The sequence below is a fragment of the Cetorhinus maximus genome, chromosome 6, assembly GCF_964194155.1.
Source record: "Cetorhinus maximus chromosome 6, sCetMax3.hap1.1, whole genome shotgun sequence".
Taxonomy (NCBI): Eukaryota; Metazoa; Chordata; class Chondrichthyes; order Lamniformes; family Cetorhinidae; genus Cetorhinus; species Cetorhinus maximus.
Window position 1 is genome coordinate 85682054 of NC_135884.1, and position 26519 is coordinate 85708572.

The 26519-nt window shown below is 45.3% G+C and overlaps 1 protein-coding gene, 1 long non-coding RNA gene and 1 pseudogene across 2 annotated transcripts in view; 1 reads left to right on the forward strand and 2 right to left on the reverse strand.

The window, feature by feature from the left end:
• Positions 1-26519, reverse strand: part of LOC144681873 (RNA-binding Raly-like protein) — a 1117315-nt gene that overhangs the window by 488612 nt on the left and 602184 nt on the right. The gene's annotated exons all lie outside the window — the stretch shown is intronic.
• Positions 1-26519, forward strand: part of LOC144681874 (uncharacterized) — a 371446-nt gene that overhangs the window by 334158 nt on the left and 10769 nt on the right. The window lies entirely within an intron of this gene.
• Positions 11273-11650, reverse strand: LOC144681351 (histone H2B type 1-M-like; annotated as a pseudogene).

Consider the following 26519-nt stretch of genomic DNA (forward strand, 5'->3'; position numbering starts at 1 on the left):
TGGCTGATCTGTATTTTAACACCAACTTCCTGCATTGGTTCCCTAACCTTTAAATACCATTGCCTACCAAAACCCATCAATCTCAGTTTTGAATTTACATTTGACCCCAGCCTCAACAGCTTCTTGGGGGAAGAGAGAGTGTAAGAAATTGGGATCTTTAATAAGCTGGTATTTTATGAATTTTATGGGATTAGCTAAACAGCCTTGATTCTCTCCCTGGAAAGAGAATTTATAAACATCTTGACCCCTAAACAGTTTTAGTTCAGGCTGCCACGTTGACATTCCTGAGCTGGTAGAATGATGTCTTGTGCACCCTCTTAGAAAGGGCCAGGATATGACCCTCAACAAGATGTAAACTAAAATGCTGACCTTGAGCAGGGTGTCACACAAGGGGGGCGGTAACCACCCTGACATTTGGAGTACCTGTCCTGTATCCATTGGTCAGACTAGTTAGGTGTTGGACCCTTGGTAAGCTACCAGACTCCCCATAAAGAGTATATAGATTAGTGTCATACTGGTGGTAGTGGGCTGAGGTGCTACTGAGGCGGCAGTGCTTGTTGGGCAGCTGCCTTCTTCAAATGGAAGATGGACCAGAGGAGGAGGAGGAAGATCGAGAGATCGAGGGAAGAGTTTCCTGACACTTTGACTAAAGAGCAGAATGCTGTTATCACAAGCTGTTACGGTTCGTATACTTTTTCTGTCTAATTAGTTAATATATCATATCTAAACTGTTGTTTCTTAATAAACTTAATAAACCATTTTAAAATTACTTATGATTAGTCGACTAGCTATTTAGGTATCTGTAGCCCCCGAAACTCAAAGTTTTACAGGAGTTCCGGATATCCACTGTCCTTTACGTGAAGATCTACCTCTTGACATCACCCTGAACAACCTCGCTCTAATCTTGTCCTCTTGTTCTGGAATCCAGCAGTGGCCTCTATAAAATCCATTATTCAGCGATCATTAGTTGGTAAACTTTCCTAAATTGTCAACCAATTTTTAGCAATGTGCAATTGCCAGAAATTAATATTCCATGCAGTCAGCAGGCAGGGTCACTGCTAAATAGTTTTGCACTGAACAGAAATAATTATATTAAACTCCTTTTTTGGTCAACAGGAGTAAACTACATTTGTGTGTTAATACATAATCTTAATAAATATACTTTGCAGCTTGAAAAAAAAATCAGCCAGCAATAGCCAATTGCCTACATGTATCAAGGAGAATGACAATACGGCAAAGAGTGCTTAATTTTAGCCAGAGTAATAATAAGATCCACTACAAAATTAGCCTTGTACACATACACTTAAAGGTACAACGGACGTATACATCATGTATGACTGTGTAAACATACACATGCTGCTTTGCTGTAAGCTTGCAATTTAATGGGCATATTTTCAAGAACTGAGTCTTGACTGTGACACTCACTTCCAACAGCGCCGTGACATAACTCACAACACTATTTCCCCTGTTCCAAATGGCTCTCCTTCAAAGAGATCTATTGCTTTGCACTCTTGACCCAAGTGGAATATGTTGCTCACATTTGTCAGGGTTAAGCACACTGAGTAGAGACAACTGCCAAACTCCACTGAATGATGGTAGCAGATAGTGTACACAAGGCAGTGAATGTCCCTCTCATTCTGTCTGGCAATTGTGCGGTTCTTGCAACACTAATGCGACATTACTTCTGCCCAGAATCACAAAATCCTTACTTGGGTGTCAAGGCCTGTGCTAGCGACTTGTCTTTCACCTCTGAGATCTTAGTTCAACCCGAGCCCAGGCTGATCTCTATCCTCTCTTTGTTCGTTATAAGAGTCCAACATGAAATGAGCTTTGCAGCTGTTTGAATGTGGACACATAGTACAATATAACCCATTCAGCAGTAATCTTGTTCAGTGATGTTGCTGTGGAAAATAGAAATGTCACACTGCTGCTTCACTCAGGTTGAGGCTCAATCATGATGCTTTTTTTTTCTTTCATGGGATGTGAGCATCACTGGCTAGGCCAGCATTTATTGCTCATCCCTAATTGCCCTTGTTAAGGCGGCGGTGAGCCGTCTTCTTGAAACGCTACAATCCATGTAGTGTAGGTACACCCACAGTGCTGTTAGGAAGGGAGTTCTAGGATATTGACATACAGTAGAGGGCATTATAGTCTGCAGCTGGCTGCCAACACCTTACCTGGGAGCGGTTGATGCTGACACTGCCTGCCTGGAATGAGAATACTTTACATTTCCCATTCTCCTTGAAGAGTACAAAGAAAGTCCATTTTTTCCAAGTTCTGTCTCTTGTTACATCTTGAACTGGGATGCAAGAAGTGACTGTCAAAATAGTTCACACAATTGTATGTAACTAGTTGGAATGAATAGTTGGTTTCTGTCCTATATATTCTTTGTTACCAGGAGCACAATTGCTAGGCTAAAGGAACTGAGGTGAATTGTAGTGATCCAAGTGCTGCCCCACCTGAGCTCAGATCAGGGTTCAAAGTTATGACTTTCTAGTCAATGCTACACTGAGCATTCCCTTTACCCACCTGCAACTGGGAGATCTCTCCACAGTGTACTCACTGCACAGATGATCAACTCAAACCATTCATGCTTGACTCTTGCTATTTAAGACATGAACATAACCTTTTTGATTGGATTACTTCCTTGTAATTGCCTGCGCAGCATCCTGTTATCCGTTGAATACTGCTGAACGCCTTGCTCATATCTGCTTGCAAAGGCCAGGGGAGTGAAGTGTTCAATGTAGTTTTGATTAAGCCTCAGCTGTGGAATGAATGACTAAATGGGATAAGGCACAAATTGATCTTTTTTTAAAAACCGGCTGAAAGCAGCCCTAATCTGAGGATAATCTTGATTAAAGCATTAAAACTGCCGGGCAAAGCTACATCTGTGATTACAAAGCTTCAAACTTCTCTCCATTAGCTCTAATTATGGCAAAAGTGATGAAAAGTATTCCTTTTCTAATGTCAAGGGGTCTAGAATTCAAAAGTAGTGCAGTTATGTTTAACTTAAGTAAAGCCCTGGCCAGGTCACAAGTTCTGTTCTACATTCTGTATTAAGGACATAGAAACATTCGCGAAAATGAAAAAATAATTTAGGATGGTTCCAGAACTGAGAGATTACAGCTATCAGGAAAGACTGGACAGGTTGGGGCTATCCCTTTAGGAAAGAGCTGATAAAGGTGTTCAAAATTAGAAATGAGATTTTCCTTTTTTACACGTGATCTTCAATGCAGGACTCAGTCGGAATATTTTTGTAACCACGATCATTTCATTAGTAAATGGACCACATGATGTGGTACCGACTACAGACTAGGAACAACAAGAACTTGCATTTATATGTGGCCCTTAACATAGAAAAACATCCCCATAAAATTTAGCAAACAAAATTTGACACAGAGCCATATCAGATATTAGGACTGGTAACCAAAAGCTGGTTCAAAGAGGCAGGTTTTAGGGAATGTCTTACGGGAGGAGAGAGAGGTGGAGAGGTTTAGGGAGGAAATTCCAGAGCTTAATACCTGGGCAGCTGAAGGCCTGACTGCCAGTGGTGAATGATGGAAATTGGGGATATGAAAGAAGCCACAACTGAAGGAATCTGGGAGCTCTAGATTTCCCTTAAATAGATTTATGCTACTTGCCTCGATCATTCTGTGCAATACCAAGTTCCACACTCCCAACACTCTAGATTACCCTCGATTATGTCCTCAATGGATTTATCGATCTTCACTGACTTTCAGGACTGACCACGGAAGGTTCAATGCTTGGGAAAATTTTACAGAAGATGCAGCAGGGTTCTCCTCCCATCTCCTGAAAGTGCCTAGTCATGGTTCGGGATTTTCTGACCTTCCCTTCATGGGAAGAATCTGCATATAAATTATTTCAAAATGTGTTAAACTTAGTTAAATAATGTTTCATAGGGGCGAGTCTCTCAGGACAGGCCCGTTTTTGTTGTCAGTCCAAAGCCAGTTGAACTGTGGTTAATCAGAAGTTTTAGATCCCAGAGAAAAAACATTGAGTAAGGTTGAAGATTTGTCTTCGTCAGTACACTTGCTGGGAGATTATGATTTCTTCCTGACTGTCAATAATCAGGAATAAAGCAAAGCCCTTTACATTTGGAAAAAAGTAGTCAGAATTTTGGAAACAGAGATTGCATAGTCATTCAGTAAATATTGCTAGAAGGTTAGAAAAGTCAAATCATAAGGAGGGATTTTCTGCCCTGGGCTGTAGGTTTGAATATAACGAGATTATTCAGTTTAGATTAAGTAAAATGGCTCCATGGGGTGGAGGCACATTCTTCATTTTATATTATGTGGAAGTATGTTGTATTAGTTCAACTACCAATCACATTGCTTTGTACGTCTCACATTGTGGACCAAAGCGCTCAGGATTCAAGCCAAGCCTTGGTCCCTTCCGTAAAGGACCTTTGGAGGGATTGAAGAAACATGCTTGCAAAAGGCCTGGTTCTCCACTTCAGGTCACCACAGGGACATGATTGTTACTCCCCTGGGTTATGTGATCACACAAGGAGATTTAAGACAGTGTGAGTCAAATCCCATAAATCAGTCCTTGATTTATGGGAGTGACTGGCACCACTGAACTCTAGAAGGCTTCCACTGCAGGTGCCAGATTGGAACATTCCAATCGCAGGAAATGTTTCGTCTTGAGGAATCTCATACAGGCGTTCATATCTCTAAAGCTTAAAGAGGGTATCTACACTACAGTCATTGGGTGATTTGCACAGTTCCTGCTAAGCCAGCACACAGAACTCAGACAATTCAGCTCTACTTCCACATTGCCGCTTACTTGCAGGTTTTTTCCTGTTTGAAGTTCGTGGAACTGGAGGTTTGGAAAGGGCTAGACATGATGCCTTATTCTTTGATAAATCCTAATTCAGAGCACCAGAATCTGCTACCACCTGTAGTTTGAGAAATATTTGAACTAACGAGAACATTAAATATGCCATACATGTTCTCAAGGTTCCACGGCACTGAATTGGGCACCAGAAATGATAAGCTTGATCATGCCAGCTCTGAGTGATGTAGCATAGCTCCAATCAGCTATTGAGGACAAAGAAATTCAGAGCTAAACTTATCTCTATTATGGATAAAAAAGGAAATATTTATATTTATATAGCACCTTTCACAGCCTGAGGACATCCTAAACTACTTTACAGTCAATTAAGTATTCCAGAAGTGTAGGGTGGCAGGGGTAGGGGCGGGTGGATTTTGTCAAGAGTTGGTTTGCATTCCCGACGGTGTAATTTCCACTCTCTTGTTTTTTGCTGCTTCCCACTTGATTACAATTGAAATTTAAAGTTCCAGTGGCATGCATGGGAGACATGTATGGATCACATGGTGGGGGCAGCTTCTCAGTGGTGAAACCTGCCGTCAGCTGACAATGCAGCAGGTACGGGTGGGTGATAAAAGAGCCTCCGGGTCAAACAGGGAGACTCTGCATCAATGCCAAAACTTTCCTGCCCAACTCCACTGCAATTAACATAAGACTTATTGAGAGCACAGGCTCTCAAAGGGTGGTTTTCAACATTAAATTTCACTTGTAAATATTTCACATTGCATTGGTATCACTTTTTAAAATTCGTTCATGGGATATGGATGTTGCTGGCCAGGATAGCATTATTGCCCAGCCCTAATTGCCCTTGAGAAGGTGGTGGTGAGCTGCCTTCTTGAACCGCTGCAGTCCATGTGGTGTAGGTACACCCACAGTGCTGTATGGGAGCAAGTTCCAGGATTTTGATTCAGCAACAGTGAAGGAACGGCGATATATTTCCAAGTCAGGATGGTGAGTGGCTTGGAGGGGAAATTCCAGGTGGTGGTGATCCCATCTATCTGCTGCCCTCGTCCTTCTTGATGGTAGTGGTCATGGGTTTGGAAGGTGCTGCCTAAGGAGCCTTGGTGAGTTCCTGCAGTGCATCGTGTAGATGGTACACACTGCTGCTACTGTGTGTCAGTGGTGTAGGGAGTGAATGTTTGTGGATGGGGTGCCAATTTAGCGGCTGCTTTGTCTTGGGCGGTGTCAAGCTTCTTGAGTGTTGTTGGAGCTGCACTTATCCAGGCAAGCAGAGAGTACTCCATCACACTCCTGACTTGTGCCTTGTAAATGGGGAGTCAGGGAGGTGAGCTCATTTGTGTGTCATTGTTATTTATTGAGACTAGCTTAGGCAGAAAGATAAATACACCGCCATGCCTCATGGTTGGCATGCATTGATGGTTGCAGGGGAGTTAGGGGCGTTTCCTTTATTGTGGAAGAAACAATGTTGTGTTTATTTGTTCATATTTTATTGAATGTTCATGTTATTGTGTTGTATTAAGTGTTGTACTTGCCGCTCTGTGGGACATGGCTGAGCTTGCAGACCCAGCTGGCCCTCCTTTCTACGTATTGTGAAGGATATTGACTGAGATCACTCTCAGCGGGGATAACTGAAAGCAGGGTAAACTCAAAGCCCTATAAGGACTAAAAAAATTAAAAGTGGTGTCACAGTAAATCTGTGACCTGATTGGCTGGTAGGGAATCTACACTGAATTTGAAACTAAAACATTGTTAAACTAAAACTAATTAAACCAAATAAATTAATCACTTAATTAACAAGTAGAGGGTATCTAGACCAGAAGCAGGTGATTACTGTTCTGAGAATTTAGCATTTATAGTAGAAATCTAGCCCTAGGGAACATATAGTTAATAAGGAGTCAATAAGCAGTTATCAGATTTAAATTAAATTATTAAATAGTTCTAGAAATGGCAGTTGCTGGGGTGAAGTGCTTCACCTGTGGGATGTGGGAAATCTGTGACGCTTCAAGTGTCCCAGACAACTATATCTGCAGGAAGTGTACCCAATTGCAGCTCCTCACAGACCGCATGGATCGGTTGGAGCAGCAGTTGGATGCACTTAGGAGCATTCAGGTGGTGGAAAGCGTCATAGACAGGAGTTTTGCAGACGTGGTCACACCCAAGGTACAGACAGATAGATGGGTGACCGCTAGAAGGGGCAGGCAGTCAGTGCAGAAATCCCCTGTGGCTGTCCCTATCTCTAACAGGTATACCGTTTTGGATACTGTTGGTGGGGGATGGCCTATCAGGGGAAAACAACAGCAGTAGCCAGAGCAGTGGCACCACGGCTGGCTCTGTTGTTCAGCAGGGGGGGTCAAAGCACAGAAGAGCAATTGTCATAGGGGACTCTATAGTCAGGGGCTCAGATAGGCGCTTCTGTGGTCATGAAAGAGACACCAGGATGGTATGTTGCCTCCCTGGTGCTAGGGTCCAGGATGTCTCTGATCGGGTACGGGACATTCTGAAGGGGGAGGGAGAACAGCCAGAGGTCGTGGTACACATTGGTACTAACGACATAGGCACGAGGAGTGACGAGGTCCTGCAGCGGGAGTTCAGGGAGTTAGGCAGAAAATTAAAAAAACAGGACCTCTGAGGTTGTAATCTCAGGATTACTCCCTGTGCCACATGCCAGTGAGGCTAGAAATAGGAAGATAGTTCAGCTAAACATGTGGCTGAACAGGTGGTGTAGGAGGGAGGGTTTCTGATATCTGGATCATTGGGATCTCTTCCGGGCCAAGTGGGACCTGTACAAGAAGGATGGGTTGCATCTAAACTGGAGGGGCACCAATATGCTGGCTGCGAGGTTTGCTAGTGTCACTCGGGAGGGTTTAAACTAGTATGGCAGGGGGTGGGAACCAGAGCAATAGGTCAGCAGGTCAAATAAATGACTGGGAACTAGTGAATATGGCCAGTAGGACTAAGAGGAAGGGCAGGCAGGGAGAAATTACTGAACACAGTGGGACTAGGGGTCTGAAATGCATTTGTTTCAATGCGAGAAGTATTACAGGCAAGGCAGATGAGCTTAGAGCTTGGATTAGTACGTAGGACTATGATGTTATTGCTATTACAGAGACTTGGTTAAAGGATGGACAGGATTGGCAGATAAACATTCCAGGATTTAGATGTTTCAGGCAGGATAGAGAGGGATGTAGAAGAGGTGGGGGAGTTGCACTGCTGGTTAAGGAGAATATCACAGCTGTACGACAGGAGGACACCTCGGAGGGCTCATGCAGCGAGGCAATGTGGGTACAGCTCCGGAATAGGAAGGGTGCAGTCACAATGTTGGGGGTTTACTATAGGCCTCCCAATTGCCGGCGGGAGATTGAGGAACAGTTATGTAGGCAGATTTTGGAAAGATGTAAAAGCAATAGGGTTGTTGTGGTGGGTGATTTTAACTTTCCCTATATTGACTGGGAATCACTTAGTGTTAGGGGTTTGGATGGTGCAGAATTTGTAAGGTGCATCCAGGAGGGCTTCCTGAGACAATATGTAGATAGTCCAACAAGGAAAAAGGCAATACTGGACCTGGTATTAGGGAATGAATCCGGCCAGGTGGTTGAAGTTTTAGTAGGGGAGCATTTCGGGAAAAGTGACCATAATTCAGTAAGTTTTAAGGTACTGGTGGATAAGGATAACAGGAGTCCTCAGGTTAAGGTGCTTAATTGGGGGAAGGCTAATTATAACAATATTAGGCAGGAACTGAGGAATCTAGACTGGAGGCGGATGTTTGAGGGCAAATCAACAACTGACATGTGGGGGGCTTTCAAACGTCAGTTATGAATTCAGGACTGGCATCTTCCTGCTAGGATGAAGGATAAGTATGGCAAGTTTCAGGAACCTTGGATAACGAAAGATATTGTGAGGTTAGTCAAAAAGAAAAGGGAAGCATTCGTAAGGGCTAGAAGGCTGGGAACAGATGAAACCAATGGAGAATATAAAGAAAGTAGGAAGAAACTTAAGCAAGGAGTCAAGAGGGCTAAAAGCGGTCATGAAAAGTCATTGGCAACCAGGATTAAGGAAAATCCCAAGGCCTTTTATACATATGCAAAAAGCAAGAGGGGAGCCATGGAAAGGGTAGGCCCACTCAGGGACAGAGGTGGGAATCTGTGTGTGGAGCCAGAAGAAATGGGAGAGATACTAAATGAGTACTTCTCATCAGTATTCACCAAAGAGAAGGACTTAGCAGTTGATTTGTCTAGGGAAGAGTGTGTAGATAGCCTGGATCATGTTGAGATCAAAAAAGAGGAGGTGTTAGGTGTCTTGAAGAATATTAAGGAGGATAAGTCCCCAGGGCCAGATGGGATCTACCCCATAGTACTGAGGGAGGCAAGGGAGGAGATTGCTGGGGCCTTGACAGAAATCTTTGTATCCTCACTGGCTACGGGTGAGGTCCCAGAGGACTGGAGAATGGCCAATGTTGTTCCATTGTTTAAGAAGGGTAGCAGGGATAATCCAGGAAATTACAGGCCGATGAGCCTTACGTCAGTGGTAGGGAAATTATTGGAGAAGATTCTTCATGACAGGATTTACTACCATTTGGAAGCAAATGGGCGTATTAGTGAGAGGCAGCATGGTTTTGTGAAGGGGAGGTCGTGTTTCACTAACTTGATCGAGTTTTTCAAGGAAGTGACAAAGATGATCGATGATGGAACGGCAGTGAATGATATCTACATGGATTTCAGTAAGGCCTTTGACAAGGTCCCTTGTGGCAGTCTGGTACAGAAGGTAAAGTTGCACGGGATCAGAGGTGAGCTGGCAAGATGGATACAGAATTGGCTTGGTCATAGAAGACAGAGGGTAGCAGTGGAAGGGTGCTTTTCTGAATGGAGAGCTGTGACTAGTGGTGTCCCGCAGGGATCAGTGCTGGGACCTTTGCTGTTTGTAGTATACGTAAATGATTTGGAGGAAAATGTAACTGGGCTAATTAGTAAGTTTGCAGACGATACTAAGGTTGGGGGAGTTACAGATAGTGAAGAGGATTGTCAATGGCTACAACGAGATATAGATTGGTTGGAGACTTGGGTGGAGAAATGGCAGATGGAGTTTAATCCGGACAAATGCGAGGTAATGCATTTTGGAATGTCTAATACAGGCAGGAATTATACAGTAAATGGCAGAACCCTTAAGTACATCGATGGGCAGAGGGATCTGGGTGTACAGGTCCACAGGTCACTGAAAGTGGCAACACAGGTGGATAAGGTAGTCAGGAAGGCATATGGCATGCTTGCCTTCATCGGCAGGGGTATTGAGTATAAAAGCTGGGAAGTCATGCTGCAGCTGTATAGAACCTTGGTTAGGCCACACTTGGAATATTGAATGCAATTCTGGTCGCCACATTACCAGAAGGATATGGAGGCATTGGAGAGGGTGTAGAGGAGGTTTACCAAGATGCTGCCTGGTCTGGAGGTTATTAGCTATGAGGAGAGGTTGGAGAAACTCGGATTGTTCTCACTAGAGCGACGGAGATTGAGGGGCGACTTGATAGAAGTTTGCAAAATTATGAGTGGCATGGACAGAGTAGATAGTCAGAAGCTTTTTCCCAGGGTGGAAGAGTCAATTACTAGGGGACATAGATTTAAGGTGAGAGGAGAAAACTTTAGAGGAGATGTGCGGGGCGAGTTTTTTACGCAGAGGGTAGTGAGTGTCTGGAATTCACTGCCAGGGGAGGTGGTGGAAGCAGGTACGATAGTGGTGTTTAAGAGGCAGCTTGACAAATACATGAATAGGATGGGAATAGAGGGATATGGACCCCAGAAGTGCAAAATGTTTTAGTTTGACAGGCAATATGATCGGCGCAGGCTTGGAGGGCCGAAGGGCCTGTTCCTGTGCTGTACTTTTCTTTGTTCTTTGTTCTTGACTTTAGTCAGCCAACTTCCTGCGATGGACCCACATTTGGACAGTACTCACAACAACCTTTAGGCCCCTCATTTATTTACGTTGACTGACTGTTCCCCCCAACCCCTTTGCCCACTACACCCAGGACACCATGCCCTTCCCGCTTCACTCCTTCATGCCCCACCCCACTCCCTTACCCAATACCATTGACTCACTCTTGCCATTCCCGAGCCTCTATGCAAGCTGCCATTCCCCTGTTCCCCTTCTGTGCCGTAGAGTTAAACACGGAAAACTGCTGACCTCAGACATAGCTGCACAAAGCCAACTGGTGCACACCACCTTTAAACAAATGTGAACTGGGTGCCATGACATTCTCATGTGCCATTGACATCAGCTTGATGGTATATAATTAATAAAAGCTTAGGCTAATGCATATTCATAGCATCCAAATGTATTACAAATATGAACCCACCACAGGTCAGCGTAAGGCTTGACACACAGCAAACATTTCACTCACTGCATCTCAAACCACCATCAGGAAATCAAAATTTTGCATCCCACCTACTTGTCTTTCAGTGCATGTGGAGTTTTACTTGGAGCTGGTGTACTTAGTCACTGCCTTTGTCCCCTCCGACACGGTGTGCTTGGCCAGTTCCCCGGGTAGCAGCAGGTGCATGGCAGTCTGGATCTCCCGGGAGCTGATAGTGCAGCGCTTGTTGTAATGGGCCAGGCAGGGAGACTCGCCCGCGATGCGCTCAAAAATATCACTGACGAACGCGTTCATGGTGTTCATGGCCTTGGAGGAGATGCCGGTGTCCGGGTGAACCTCCTTCATCACTTTGTAGACGTAGGTGGAGTAACTCTCTTTCCGGGATCACTTCCTCTTCTTGCTGCCTTTCGGTGGTGCTCTCTTCTGGGCTTTCTTGGTGCCCTTCTTGGAAATTGGTGCTTTCTTCTCGTCCGCCATGGTTACAGTAAACTATTTAACGTACAGTGGCAGCAGTGTGTATCATCTACAAGATGCACTGCAGGAATTCACCAATTCGGCAGCATCTTCCAAACCCACGACCACTACCATCTAGAAGGACAGCAGATAGTTGGGAACACCATTACCTAGGAGTTCCCCTCCAAGTCACTCACCATCCTGACTTGGAAACATATCGCCAGTCCTTCACTGTTGCTGGGTCAAAATCCTGGAAGGCAGGTTTTTCATTCTTGAAAGCTCCATAAAATCCCTCCTGTAATTTTATGATGTAGGAAACATGGCAGCCAATTTGAGTACAGCAAACCCCTACAAAGAGCAATATAATAATGACAAAATAATCTGCCTTTGGGATATTAATTGAGGAATAAATTGGCCAGGGCACAGGGAAGAACTCCCTTGCTCTTTTCCAAATAATGCTGTGGGATCTTTTACATCAACCTCAGAGGGTGCATGGACCTCAACTTAATGTCTCATCTAAAAGGCAGCATCTCCGACAGTGCAGCACTCCTTCAAAACTGCAACTTTGATTTTTTTTTTGCTTGAATCCATGGCTACCTGACTCAGAGACACATGTACTACCAACTGAGCCACAGCTGATGCTAAACACTGCAGGTGTGTGGATCCAATTTCTTAAAGGTACTGATGATTATTGCAGTCTTAAAACCCTAACATCTTTCTCTGGTTGTTGTCTCATCACTTCTTGGACACCTTTCAGAGCATTAACTCAGCAATGTCACAGATGTTGGTATAACAATCCATCGGGGAGAAAATGGCCCTGCTGCTGTTTTTCCAACTTTATCTTCCTCTTGTCGCCTATGTTGCAGATTTAAACAGTGACAAAACTTAATAGGGATATAAAAAAAATAATGAACAAAGCAACCAGTTAATTGAATGGGTCTTAGCTAATGAGCTCATGCTCAAAACTGCCCAAAGGAAATGGGAACCTCTTGTGTTTTCTGCAGAGCATCTGCTGAAACATGTCGTGAATCTGGTGTTTGCCTCTTGTACTGCTGGGTTTTCTCTGCATCAATCTGCAGATGGTATTACTGTCTTCATCTCAACACCTTCCAGTCTTAATAGCAAATGAACCTACAACCTACCCAGCACCATCTCAATAGAAACCACATCGATCTTCAGTAAAGACCACCGGAATATTTATTTATGCCTGGGAGATCTCACAGCGCATAGAACTCTGTATAAAAATGTCCAGTTGCTTTTGTGGTAATGATTCAATATTTATGGCATGCCAGTTTATAAGTGGGTGATTCCCTTCCCCATACCCCACATCCACTTCCCCAACTGCAGGTTAGATCCTGATTGTGTTCTGTATCCTGGTTCTTCTGCAACTTATCTGATGTAAGTTAGTGCCTTTTTAGTTACAGTTGGTGATAGCCTGGGTTCTTCTACAAGTTGTTGAATGTGTACAGTTTGGTCACCTTACTTAAGAATGGACATACTTACATTGGAAGGTTCACTAGGTTGATTCCTGGGAAGAAGGAGTTGTCTTATGAGGACAGGTTGAGCAGATTGGGCCTATACTCATTGGAGTTTAGAAGAATGAGAGGTGATCTTGAAGCATATAAGATTCTGAGGGGCCTTGACAGGTGTTATAGAGTTGATTTGCAGACAGCTTTTCTTAGTGGAAACAATTAACTTTATTTACCAGACAGCAGCAGCAACTACATGTGTGCATCAAACCCATAACTAAAGAACAACTCTCCTCGGTAGAAGTTCCTCACGCCGCAAACACATTGGTTTACACAGATCATGTGATCTTATAATGCAGGATTATTCTTAAAGCCGCAGTCCAACATTTCCCAAAACTATAATTACTACATTCCTCCCCCTTTAATTTTTCTGTAAATTTTGTATTTACAAGGGTATTTATCTCATTTCATTACAATATTCACACAGGTCATGAAATTACAAGTTCAGTCTTTCAGGTGGTTTCCTGATCCGTGTGGAACGTCGCAGCTCCACGACTTCCGATTCTTTTATGGGAAACACATTCTCTGGAACCCCATTAACATCAGGTACCTCATTAGGCACTTGCAGTTCAGTGTCTTCCATTCCAGCAGAGACATTGGGCATGTCTGTCCTTGGTTGAGCAACTTGAACAGGAACGACAGGTTCAGCAATGGTTACAGGTGGAACATCATTTTGGTGAGGTATCTCTCCTTTCCTTAAATGATCCACATGCTTACGGGTGATCCAACCCTCCACTTCCACATGGTACGACAGTGGTCCAGTCACAGAACTCACTTTACTAGGTAACCACTTCGATCCTCCACCAAGATTCTTTACATATACTGCTTCTCCAAATGTAAATTCTCGCTCACGGCTATGCAAATCATGAGTCGCTTTTTGGTTCTCTTTTCTTTTCTCCACCTTCCCCTCCCAATTGGGAAGTATTGGGCTTAGTTTTGTCTGAAGACGGCGCCTCATCAGTAATTCTGCAGGTGTTGCTCCTGCCTTAGTGTGGCAGGGGGGTGCCATTCTGTCATGAAATGGAAAACGAGCAAGTTTGGTCTCCAATGAATCACCTGTTAACTTTTTCATTCCCACCTTAAAAGTTTGTACTGCCCTTTCCACCAGTCCGTTTGATGATGGATGGAATGGTGAGTTCTTCACGTGGTTGATACCGTTGATACTGATAAATCGTTGAAACTCAGTGCTTGTAAATGCCGTACCATTAACTGAGACGATTACCTCTTGCGAAGGTTTACCTGGCGAAGCTTTGGCGTACTTTTTCTATATTAGCGCTGGACGTTGGCGACTTTACCTCATAAACGTCTAACCACTTGGAATGAGCATCTATAATCAGTAGAAACATGGTTCCAAGGAAAGGACTATGTAATCAATGTACAATCACACCCAGGGTCTACCAGGGTCTACCAGGCCTCTCCCATGGGTGCAATGGGGCTGCCACTGGCAGCTTTTGTAGCTGTTGACACTGTACACAGTGTTTTACCATATTTTCAATATCGTCATCTATCCCTGGCCACCAAAGATAACTCTGTGCTATCTTCTTCATTTGGGAGATCCCTGGATAGGCACTGTGTAGCTCTACTAAAAGTGGTTCCCTTCCTTGTGCAGTAGCTATTACCCGTGTACCCCATAATAGAATGCCATCTTGACTGCTCATCTTGTGTCTTTGGTTGAAAAATGGCTTCAATTCATTACAGACTTGTTTCTGGGACCAACCATGTAACATTTGGGGCAGAATTTTGAGTTTGATGGGCTGGTGCGGTTGGCGGGCCCGGGAGCAGCTGGGAAATGGGCTGCCACCCGCGATCGGCCCCCAACCATGATTTCACGCTGTTGGGCCAATTAAGGACCGCCCAGAGTGAAACTTGGCTCCCACTGGTTGGGAAGAGCAAGCAGTGGCGGGGGCCTGGCGGCTGCTGGGTCCAATAGCAACCCGGCGGCTGGTTTAAAAGCAGCCCAGGCAGCTCCTGAAAGGCTGCCAAAGAAGAAGACATCTTCGGTGTTGTCAACAGGAAATTATAGCTTCTAGAGCGGCTACAGATGCCAGGCACAAGGGTAGGTCAGGTGGGCACCCGGCCCTCATCCCCCCAGTTTTCTGACAAGTGCCTCATGGTCCTCCTGGAGGAGGTGACTGCCAGAAGGGACACCCTTGTCCCCAGGGATGGAAGGAGGAGGCCACCACACCTTACATAAAAAGCTTGGGAGGAGGTGGGAGCGCAGGTCAGCAGCCTCGACATTGTGCGGCACACATGGGGCCAGTGCCGCAAGAGGTTTAATGACTTATTACACTCAGGAAGGGTGAGTACTGTGTTAGCATGGATCAGTGTGCTGAAGTGTTAAGGGCTGGCCGTTCCCCCACCCTGTGAAGCTCAGGGGTGTTAGAGTCTGAGTGCCAATTGTCAATGACATCGGAGCTGGCCAAGGGGGTGAGCCCTGGCTGCTTGGACTGAGTGCCTTGCGGGTCGAGGGCCACGACTCGGATGTGCCCTGCCAGGTGTTCCTCAGCTGGGATTGGCCAGGCTGCAATGGCGCTGCAAGTAGAGAGTGGACTAATCAATGCTCCTTTGTCCTTTCGGAAGAAGATAGCTCATAACAACATTGAAAGGTCGCGGACAGGCAGAGGCCCCAAAACCTCCTAACCCTCATGAGGTATGAGCAAGATGCCTTGGAGCTGGAGAGGCACCACACACCTCGGTCAACCGGCCGGAGAGATGCTGGGGTGTCAGACGAAGGTAAGAGTGCAGTGCACAGAGGTGAGAGTTTCGGATGGAGCAAACATTCTTGTGTAGTCTCATCATTGACGGGAGCCTCAAACACGGAGTCTCCATTGATCATTGAAAGATGATGGCATCATGATGCAGATCTCCATTGTCTCACCAGGGTGCCTGACATGCACAGTGACAGTGTGATGACTTAAACTAATGACATTTTGTTGTTCTCCCTTAGATTTGCCACCATGGACCCAATTGCAGGACCCCGAAGAGCCATCCCTGATGCCAGAGAACCGCCAGTCTCCCGATGCACCTGCGTCTCACTCGCTCTCTGAACCAGGCACCAGCGGAGATACCAGCACCTCAGTGGACGTTAGATCAGTGGCTACAATGCCAGTGCACATTGGTGAGGGCACTTCACGCTTGCTTGAGGTGCAGGCAGAGGCAGAGAGTGCCCAGGGCGCTGGCAGTCAGAGGGCTGCTGGAGACCAGAGCAATGCTGAGTCAAAGGCAAATGATGAGTCTCTGGAGGCATCCATTAGGCGGCAGATGCTGGATGTCCAGTGGGATGTGTGGGAGGATCTGGTGGAGATCTATGAGGGTATGCGTGCCATGGCCTCTGTTGTGGAGGAATCCATGTGGAGCACCAGCACTGCGTTGACCCTCATGTCCGAGCGCAATGCCTCCTCCATTGAGAGAGTTGTGACTCTCATGGAGAGGCAGCTCCAGGGACAGAATCAGGGGTTCCTGGCGTTGCGCTCAGTCCTGCAAGCCCTCACACAGGCACTGAGCTCAGGTGGTCAGTGTCAGGGTGGGAGATGGATGAGGCACCCAGTAGCCCACTAGCTGCCCATCCATCAAAGGTGAGCAGGGAGGTCCAGAGTAATCTCATGTTGGTGCATGAGCTGCTTGTTGTCTCTGTGGGCTCCTCTCAGGGCGCTCTGGATGACAGCAGCAGTTCCTCTGCCCCTCTGCCAGTGACTGTGGCATCTGATGGGGCTGCAGCGACTGGGGAGATGCCAGCCGTGGCACTGACCGCTCCCTCCCAGGCGGGGCCAGCACAGGCTCCACTGGCCAGAGGATGACCGCCAAGAGCATCAAGGCCAACAAGACAGTAGGTTCAGCAGGATGCCTCCACTGCCACTGCTAGTGAGGGGGGAGCACCAAGACGTGACACTCGCAAGCATAAGTTTAAGGCACCATGAATACAAGAGGGACTGTTCGTGAATGATGTCCTGTTGTGCAATTTTCTGTTGATGTGTTCTGGCCTGGGGTTGAAGACCCACGAAGGTTCTGTTAATTTGTTTGGACTGTCAAAATTAGATAAATTTTCTTTTGCCGTAATGAGCCTGAGTATGCTTCACCTTTTTATTTAATGTGGTGCAGGGTACGCCAGTATGTAATGCTGGATGTGAGTGGCTCTAAACTTTATTGCACAGGCTCTGAGTGGACTTTGGGGTTAAAGGAAAGGGTCATTGCAGACATCCGGGATGGAGGTGGCATTCCTGGCATGAGGTGGTAGTGCTTATTTGGCAGCTTAGATGAAGGAGCGTTGGATTAAGGCATCCCTGGTGTACCTGCCTCCCTGAAGGATACAGAGGTCTGCCTCCATGCCCTCAGCGTTCTCCTCACTGTGCTCATTTTCAGACTCACTACTGGATTCATCATCTGTGGCCTATGGAGCTCTGGAAAGATCCTCTTCCTCCAATGGGTCCCCCTTTGCCAGTGCCAGATTGTGGAGAGCACTAAATGCGACCACTATCAGTGGCACCCGCTATGGGGGGTATTGTAGTGCTCCCCCGAAAGGTCCAGGCATCAGAAGCGCATCTTCAGAAGACCTACGGTTCTCTCTATCGCTGCCCTTGTGGAAGTACGGCTCCTATTGCAATGCTGCTCTGACTCTGTTCTTGGGTGGCAGAGAGATGTCATAAGCCACCTTTTCAATGGATAGCCCTTGTCACCAGCAGCCATCCATCCAGTCGGGCTGGAGCACTAAAGAGCCTCGGCACCTGGGAGTGTCTCAGGATGTTCATGCGGAATCCCTTCCTGTTAACGAAGGCACCCGGCTGACCTGCTGGTGCCTTGATGGCCACACGCGTACAGTCGATTCCACCCTGGACACGGGGGAATCCAGCAATCACTGCAAAGCCTCTGGCTCGCTCAGCCTGGCTGGCCTCATCCGTACGGAAATGAATGAATGTCAATAGCCGCCTGAACAGAGCTTCTGTCACCAGCTTAACGCAACTGTGGACAGCTGATTGGGAGACTCCACACAATCCCCCACTGGCCCCTGGAAGGAGCCGGAGGCATAGAAGTTGAGGGCCACTGTGACCTTCAGGGCCACTGGCTTAGGGTATCCACCCACACAGTTGGAGCTGATCTCAGGCCCGATCATCTGGCAAACGGAGGTCACTGTCTCCTTGGAGAGGCGAAGCCTCTTTCGGCATTGCACCTCAGACATATTGAGGTAGCTGCATCGCTGCCTGTAAACCCTGGCAGCAGGATAGTGGCATCTTCTGCAACCCCTTCCACCTTGGACTTCCTGCTGGCCCTGTGCCCCTTGAGCCTGTGCCTCTCCTCCCACAGGTCGCTCCCCTGGAAGATGCATTGGGACACCTAGCCTCCTCTCCCTTCTGCCCCTCTCTTCCTCCTCAGAGGAGGTGCTCCAGCGGAGACCACAATCCCCATTACCAGGGTAAGGGAAGGCTTTCTGATACCTGGAAGGGTCCACATGGTCAAAATCCTCTGGGGTCCTTGGAGACATAAAGACTTGAAATGAAGCCTGGAAATGCTAAGAATGAAGCCATGAACAGAAATGAAGCTGTCAAGTACCAATAAGCCACCAGCAGCAAACTATCTACCAAACTCTTCATTACTCACACCGGCAATGCTGCTGACCCTTTTTATTCCGCCCGTGGATGAGGTTTTGCAAATTGTTGACTGGCCGCCTGCCCGCTTTGCCTGTGCAATGAACGCGAAATCACATAGGCAACATAAAATCGGCGTCAATTGCTTTTTTAACGGCCTTAACAGGCCTCTTAATTAATGGTGGGCGCGGCTCCAACTCCCACTCATGCCCGCCGACCAAAATATCGCTCACGCGACGTCATCACACGCTATTTTAAGCTCAAGCGGGCCGGGCCAGCGCCTACCCACTCAGCGAAAAATTCTGCCCTTGGTCTCTTACTCGAGACAGGACTGGATCACAATTTGTCCAGTTTCTTGTTTGCCTGGCACAGACTGTTGAGGAATCTCAAAAATTCATCATTAACACGAGCTCCTGTGGGATTGGGACATGTTCATCATTCCCTTGCAAAGCAGGACGACTTAGGGCATTGGCATTTGCTATATGAATCCCTGGTCTATGTATAAAGGCATGTTCATATGCTGCAAAAATTAGGCCTCATTTTTGTATTCTTGTGGAGACTATGGGAGGTATAGCCTTTTCCTCGCTAAATAGACCCAAAAGTGGTTTGTGGTCGGGAACTGTCACCCATGCATGTATTGTTGGAATTTTTGTACACCAAAAAGTAATCGACAGACCTTCCTTTTCGATCTGAGAATATCCTTTTTCAGCTGTGGTAAGCGTCCTGGATACATAGCCTATTGGCCTCTCTGTGCTGTCGTCCATTTTGTGAGACCGTACCGCTCCCACTCCATAGGGGGACGCATTGTAGCTTAGCACCAATTCCTTCATCTGGTCATAATGCACTAACAACTTTGAAGAGCGTAAGAGCTGTTTTACTTTCATGAAGGCTTCTTTTTGGGGCGCTTCCCAAAACCAACACTTTTTTTCTTAGCAGTGAATGTAGAGGGGCTAGAACAGTGGCTAAATTTGGTAGAAGTCGTCCATAATAATTTATCATCCCTAAAAATGATATAAGTTCAGAGATGCTGTCAGGTGCAGGTGCCTCTCTTACTGCTTTAACCTTCTCTTCAACCGGGTGTAACCCTTGGGCATCTATCCAGTGGCCCAAATAAATGACTTCATTTGCTTGAAAAGTGAATTTTTCCTTCTTCAGGTGCACTCCTGCTTCTAAAAATCATTTCAGAACTGCCTCTAGGTTAGCCAAGTGATCCTTCTCTGTGAATCCAGTTATCAGTGCATTGTCCAGGTAGACCACAACCTGAGGTAGTCCCTGTAGTAAGCTCTCCATTGTCCTATGAAAAATGGTACAAGCCGAAGAAACACCGAAGGGCAGGAATGTATATTGGTATAACCTTTTGTGGACATTTATGGTTATGAATTCCTGGGATGCATCATCCAACTCCAGTTGCTGATATGCGTGACTCATGTCAAGCGTTGTATACGTTGTCTCACCTGCAAGTTTGGCATATAGGTCTTCAATCTTGGGAATAGGGTACCTGTCCAGTTTGGCTGCTCTGTTGACCGTTAGTTTATAGTCCCCACAGATCCGAACAGTTTGGTCTGGTTTAAGGGCAGGGACTATAGGTGCTGCCCACTGTGAGAACCAAACCACTTTTATGACACCCAGCCTCTCTAGCCAGTTCAGCTCAGCGTCAACCTTCTCTCTCAGGGCATATAGTACCAGTCTTGCTTTCAAGAATCTTCTGGGTCCGCATAAATCTTGGCTTGCAGGCCTTGGATTTTTCCCAGTGCACCCTTGAAGACGGTGTCATTTTTTTTAGCAGCTCTGGTAGTCCACCTGCATGCAACTGGAAGATTGTCCTAGAAGGCTTGGCCCTTCACCTCCTACCACCATCACTGGTAGCTGTGCTGATTGGTGTTTATAATGAACAGTTGTTCTGGTGATAACTTTTACTTGGATTTCTTCGCTTGTGTACATTTCCAACTTGGCAGATGTTTGTGCTAAATTTAATTGTTGATCACCTTTATTTAAACCTCTGAGAGTGTGTTCTCCTACTACAGTGGTAGAAGCACCCGTTTCTGCTTCCATTTTGAATGGTTTACCATTCACTTGCACTGTAACAAATATTGGCTCTGTCTTCCCAACTTTCATGTTAAATAATGAATAAATGTCAGAATTGGTTGTTTCTGTCTCTTCTACACTATTGACTTCATTGGACTTTGTTTGTTGTTTGGAGACCTGTTCAAATCTCGCATTGCACTGTCTCATTACGTGTTCATTTCTGTGACAAAAATAACATTCTACTTTTTAAAATTGCCAATCGCCAGAAGACTAATTGTTTCCACATTGATGAAAGTTATTTTTTGATTTCGTTGCTAAGCTGTTTCCTCTCATTTTTTGGTTAGTGGGGGCTGTTTCCCACTTTGCAGACGAGTTCCGGCTTTCCACGCCACTTTCAGCTGACTGTTCCCGCCCGACTAGGAGAACGGCGCCATTTTGCGCCCCTTGAATTGCTTGTGAATCCCTTACAGTGCTTTCCATTGCCAGCGCTATTTCTAATGCTTTCTTAAAATCAAGATTCACTTCAGCCAGCAATCTTCGCTGAATAGTGTCTTCCTGCGCACCACACACTAACGCTCCCTGAGCACGTCATTCAGGGTTTTACTGAAATCACAGTATTCCATTAGTTGTTTTAGTTTCACCACATAGGTAGCAATTGTCTCCCCTGGGGCTCTATTCCATGAATTGAACCTGAGCCTCTGCATTGTGACTGAGGGCTTGGGTTGAAAGTGTCCCTTAATGAGGTCTACTAATTCACTTAAAGTCTTCGAATCTGTGGCACTGGGGGCCATCAAGGTTCAAATTAAACTGTAGGTCTTGCTCCCACAAATACTCAGGAGGGTCACTCTCCTCTTTTCCTCCCTCGTGGTTTTGTTTGCTGGAAAGAAGAATGTTCTATATATTGAGGCCAATAATCTGTGGCTGGCTCAAAGGGATCAATTCTGCCGAACTGTGGCATTTCAGATAAGTATATCTTCTTTTATTTTTAACAAACGTAGATGCTCACAATTGCTGGGCAAGCTACAGCACCGAATCTGATTTATCCTCATCACCAGTTTGTTATAGAGTTGAGCTTCAGACAACTTTTCTTAGTGGAAACATTTAACTTTATTTCCAAGAGAGCAGCAGCAACTACAACTGTGCATTAAACTCCATAACTAAAGAAGAACTCTCCTCTGTAGAGGTTCCTTGTGCTGCTAAATCAATGTGATTTATACAGATCCTGTGATCTTACAACACAGGATTATTCTTAAAGCTACAATCCAACATTTCCCAAAACTATAATTACTACAACAGGGTAGATGCTGAGAGGATGTTTCCCCTCATGGAGGAATATAGAGCTAGGGGGCACAGTTTCAAAATAAGCCATCTCCCATTCACAATGGAGATGAGGAGAAATTTCTTCTCTCAGAGCATAATTAGCATTTGAAATTCTCTTCCCCAGTGAGCAGTGGAGGCTGGGTCAGTGAATTTCTTCAAGTCTGAGTTGGACAGACTTTTGGTTGACAAGGGATTAACAGGTAATGGGTACAGACAGGAAAGTGGAGTTAAGGCCACAATCAGATCAGCCATGGTCTTACTGAATGCTGCAACAGGCTCAAGGGGCAGAATGGCCTATTTCTGCTCCCACTAATTAAGCTTTTATGCTATTTTGTCCTTATAAATGTAAGATGATTACTGTGCAGGTTTGGTTTAAACTCAGAGGGCTGGTTCTTCCATAGATTGTTGAGTGGAGGCTGCTTGGTTGAAATGTGGCTTAGGTGGGGAAAATTTTTAATTGATCTGCATTATTTTTGAGGGGCTTTTTCCACCTTAATTTCACAAGTTCAATATCTTTTCAGTGTTATTGTGAAATCGGAGTCAGAGCAGTAAGTAAAATCTACTCACATTTCACACTGGATAAAGGTAGGGCTCTGAAACACTGATATGGTGCTAGTGATACCAGACTGACTCCAAGGACACAACAATTGCATAAATACCCATCCATTATGCATAAATAATAAGCCATGCTCAGCGATGAGTCTGGAATTATCCCTTGTAATGGAACCCACAGAGCAAGTAAAATTAAAAATCACCAGGACAAAAAAAGGGAATTTACATCCTGTCACTTTCTGCTCACTTCAATTCTCATGGAAGAAGCACACAATGTTACCCCTGTGTATTAAGCAAATCTAATTAATTGTCCATGCTAGCTTATTCCTCCAAGTTTTACAATAGCTCTACATTTCAAATGAATCAATGCAAAGACTGCTGCCAGTTGAATTATTTGACAGTAGCAATCTGCATCACACATACCTTTGTGAAATTAGACCATATTTTTTCTTCAGTAATGCCATTCTTTGACACATCAATCTGATTTTTATTGACCTGCAGCATCACTGAAAACAAAACGAACACCTCCAGTGCTCATCCTCATGGAGGGCCACACATTCTAGAGGAGGAACAGAGCCTCCAGTTGCAGCATCCATCTAGTTCACGGACCCCTGTTAGACAAGGGAACTGACCGTCCTTGCCTGGCCTGTCCTACATGTGATTCCAGGCCCACAGAAATTTGGTTGACTCTGAGGTGCCCTCTGGAATGGTTGAGCAAGCCATTCACTTGTGTCAAAGTGCTACAGAAAGGTCAATTAAGAATAGGCCCAGATGGAGCACCCGACATCAGCCGAGGCACTGGATAAAACAAAGGCATACCCAGCCCTGTTGACCCTGCAAAGTCCTCTTCAGAGCATTGGGTGCTTGTACCAAAATTGTGAGACCTGTCCTACAGACTGGTCAAGCAACAGCCTGTCATAGTCTTACTCACAGAATAATACCTTATGGACAATGTCCCAGACACCACCGTCACCATCCCAGGGGAAGAACAGATCCACCAGAGATGGTGGCGCAGTCAGGAGGGAGTTGCCCAGTTTGGCATCAGTACAAACAAGGGCAAAGAAGCCACATGCTGATTACCACCTACTGCCCCCCTGCCCCTTAACTGATGAATCAGTACTCCTCCATGTTGAATACCATTTGCAAGGAGCACCAAGTACAGCAAGGGCACAGAATGTACTCTGAATGGGGGACTTCAATGTCCATCACAGGCACACCACTACTGACTAAGCTGGCTGTTATGTTCCTCCTGTCGGATCACTTTGCTCAGTGAACTGGTTGCACGCTAATCTACTGGTGAGTGAGTTGGTAACTAATATACTGCAGATGCAGAGATCAATGTAAGATGAAGTACATGCTGTTTATTAACAAAAGTAACAGAGCACTAACACATGTGTGCTTCTCAAACCAGACCCTATTCGGAACTACTCATTAACATTGTAGCCCGCGCTACACAATGATTGGGTAATGCAATCATGTGCTCAATCTGTTCACATTCTCTTAAAGGCATATTGCACCTCAGATTACCACATCCCTCCCCTTTTACTCAAAAGTACAATTTACAATCTTCATAATATATCAAATTTACATAAAATATTTACAAATCCACTTGGAAAATTGTACAGGTTGTAAGACTCCCAACCTTTCCAACCTGTCTAATTCGACATCAACATTTTGTCGCAATACATAGAGGACTGGCCTCACCTTCAAATACCTGGGGGTTGCCCCAGGATCCACGTGGATTTTAGTTTGCAGTCCCTGAATCTTCCTGAGCTCTTCCTTGAACACAGAGGCATATTTCCATAATAATTCTTGCAGATCTTTCATTCTGAGTTGAAAAATCTCGGTCCACTCCAACTTTATTTCCCTAAGCCTTTTCCGACCAGGTAGACTTGGACCCTCCCCTGCTAGCATTATAAATTAACAGACTGGTTTCCATACTGTACTGCATATACCTCTTACTCGTATGTTTTCACCAGTGTACGTCTTTAATTTAGCATCTGAATTATCCAGATTTAGTGAGCGGTCTCCTCCATTCAGATCTTTGAACGTTATTACCCTATAACTGTCATGGGTGTCCCTGTATCCACCTCCATTCGGATGGGTTTCTCGTTGACTTCCAATGTCATCTAGATTGGCTCTGTTTTACCCATTTTTAAGTTGTGTCCTCTATTATGTGTACTTCACGATTTTTACCTTTTTGCTTAAAGTTTTGTCTTAATCTGTCTTTACAATATTGCATAATGTGCCCATTATGATGGCAGTAGAAACACTCGATTCTTTTAAATTGTTGGTTGCTTGCAGACTGTCTGGTTCCATTTCTGCCGTTATTATTGTTGGTTTTCTCTGTTAAACCATTGATTTTTGCTGGTCTGTTAAAGGTGGCTGTTTCTTGCCTTTCTGCAAAGCCCTGACATTCCGCGTCATTTCTAAGCGGTGCTTCCCTCCTGATGCGAAGGACGGTGCCATTTAGCGCTCCCTTGATTGCTTCTGAGTCCCTGACCGTGCTCTCCATAGCGAGCGCCAACTCCTTGCTGAAGTCTAAATTCTTTTCTGACAATAACCTTGTTTGAATGATGTCTTCGTTAATCCCACATACTAATCGGTCTCTTAACATGTCATTAGTCGACTTCCTAAACTCAGTGCTCTGTCAATTGTTTTAAGGCTGCTACATAGCAAGCGACTGACTGTCTAGGGGTGCAACACCTCGAATTAAATTTAAAATGCTGTGTTGTTACTGAGGGTTTTGGCTGAAAATGGCTTTACACAATATTTACCAACTCATCAAAGCCCTTGGAATCTGGGGCATTGGGTGCCGTTAGACTACGAATTAGGCTGTATGTTTTACTGCCACATGTCGATCAGAGGATCGCCCACCTCTTCTCCTCCCCTGATATGTCATTAGCAAAAAAGAAGATATAATGTGACCAGTCATCGGTGATCTGACCAAACGGTTCGATACGGTGAAACTGTGGCATACAGGAGGGAGATAACTCCGACAGCTATGATGAAGGCTGCACTTACAATCACCTTTCAAGCTGATTTACTTCTGTTGAATTTCCGCAGCTTCCTTTGGTGTTGTCGACTAGTCGTGTTTTGTCTCGTCACCAGTTGTTATGTTCCTTTTGTTGGGTCACTTTGCTCAATGAACACTGTTGCACACCTATCTACTGGTGAGTGAGTTGTTAAACAACATACTGCGGATGTAGAGACCAATGTATGTTGAAGCACATGCTGTTTATTAGTAATCAAACACTAACACAACGAGCGCTTCTCAAACCACACCCTATTCTAAATTACTGATTAACATTGTAGCCTGCGTTACACAGTGATTGGGTAATACAGTCACGTGGTCAATCTGGTCACATTCTTTTAAAGGTGTAGTGCATCTCAGATCACCACACTGACTGGGTGCTAAAAAGCATATCTGTCAGACTGTGCCTGTGACAGGTGGTGAGAGAAACACCAAGAAAGTAAAACTTACATGGCTTTGTCTTCACTAATCTACTTGTCACAGACGCAAATGTCTGTGACAGTATTGACAAGAGTGACCACAGTGGAGTCCCTGTGGACAAAAAGCCCCATCTTCACAGTGAGGCCACCCTCCATCTTGCTGTGTTGCACTATACCGCCATGCTAAATAGGATAGATCCAGAACAGATCTAGCAGCTCATAACTGGGCATCCATGAGATGTTGTGGGCCATCAGTAGCAGCAGAATTGTATTCAACCATAATCTGTAACTTCATGGCCTGGCATATACTCAACTCTACCATTACCATCAAGCCAGAGGATCAACCCTGGTTCAATGAAGAATATAGGGGACAAAATCCTGGAAATCCCTCCCTAACAGCACTGTGGGTGTACCTACACCACATGGACTGCAACG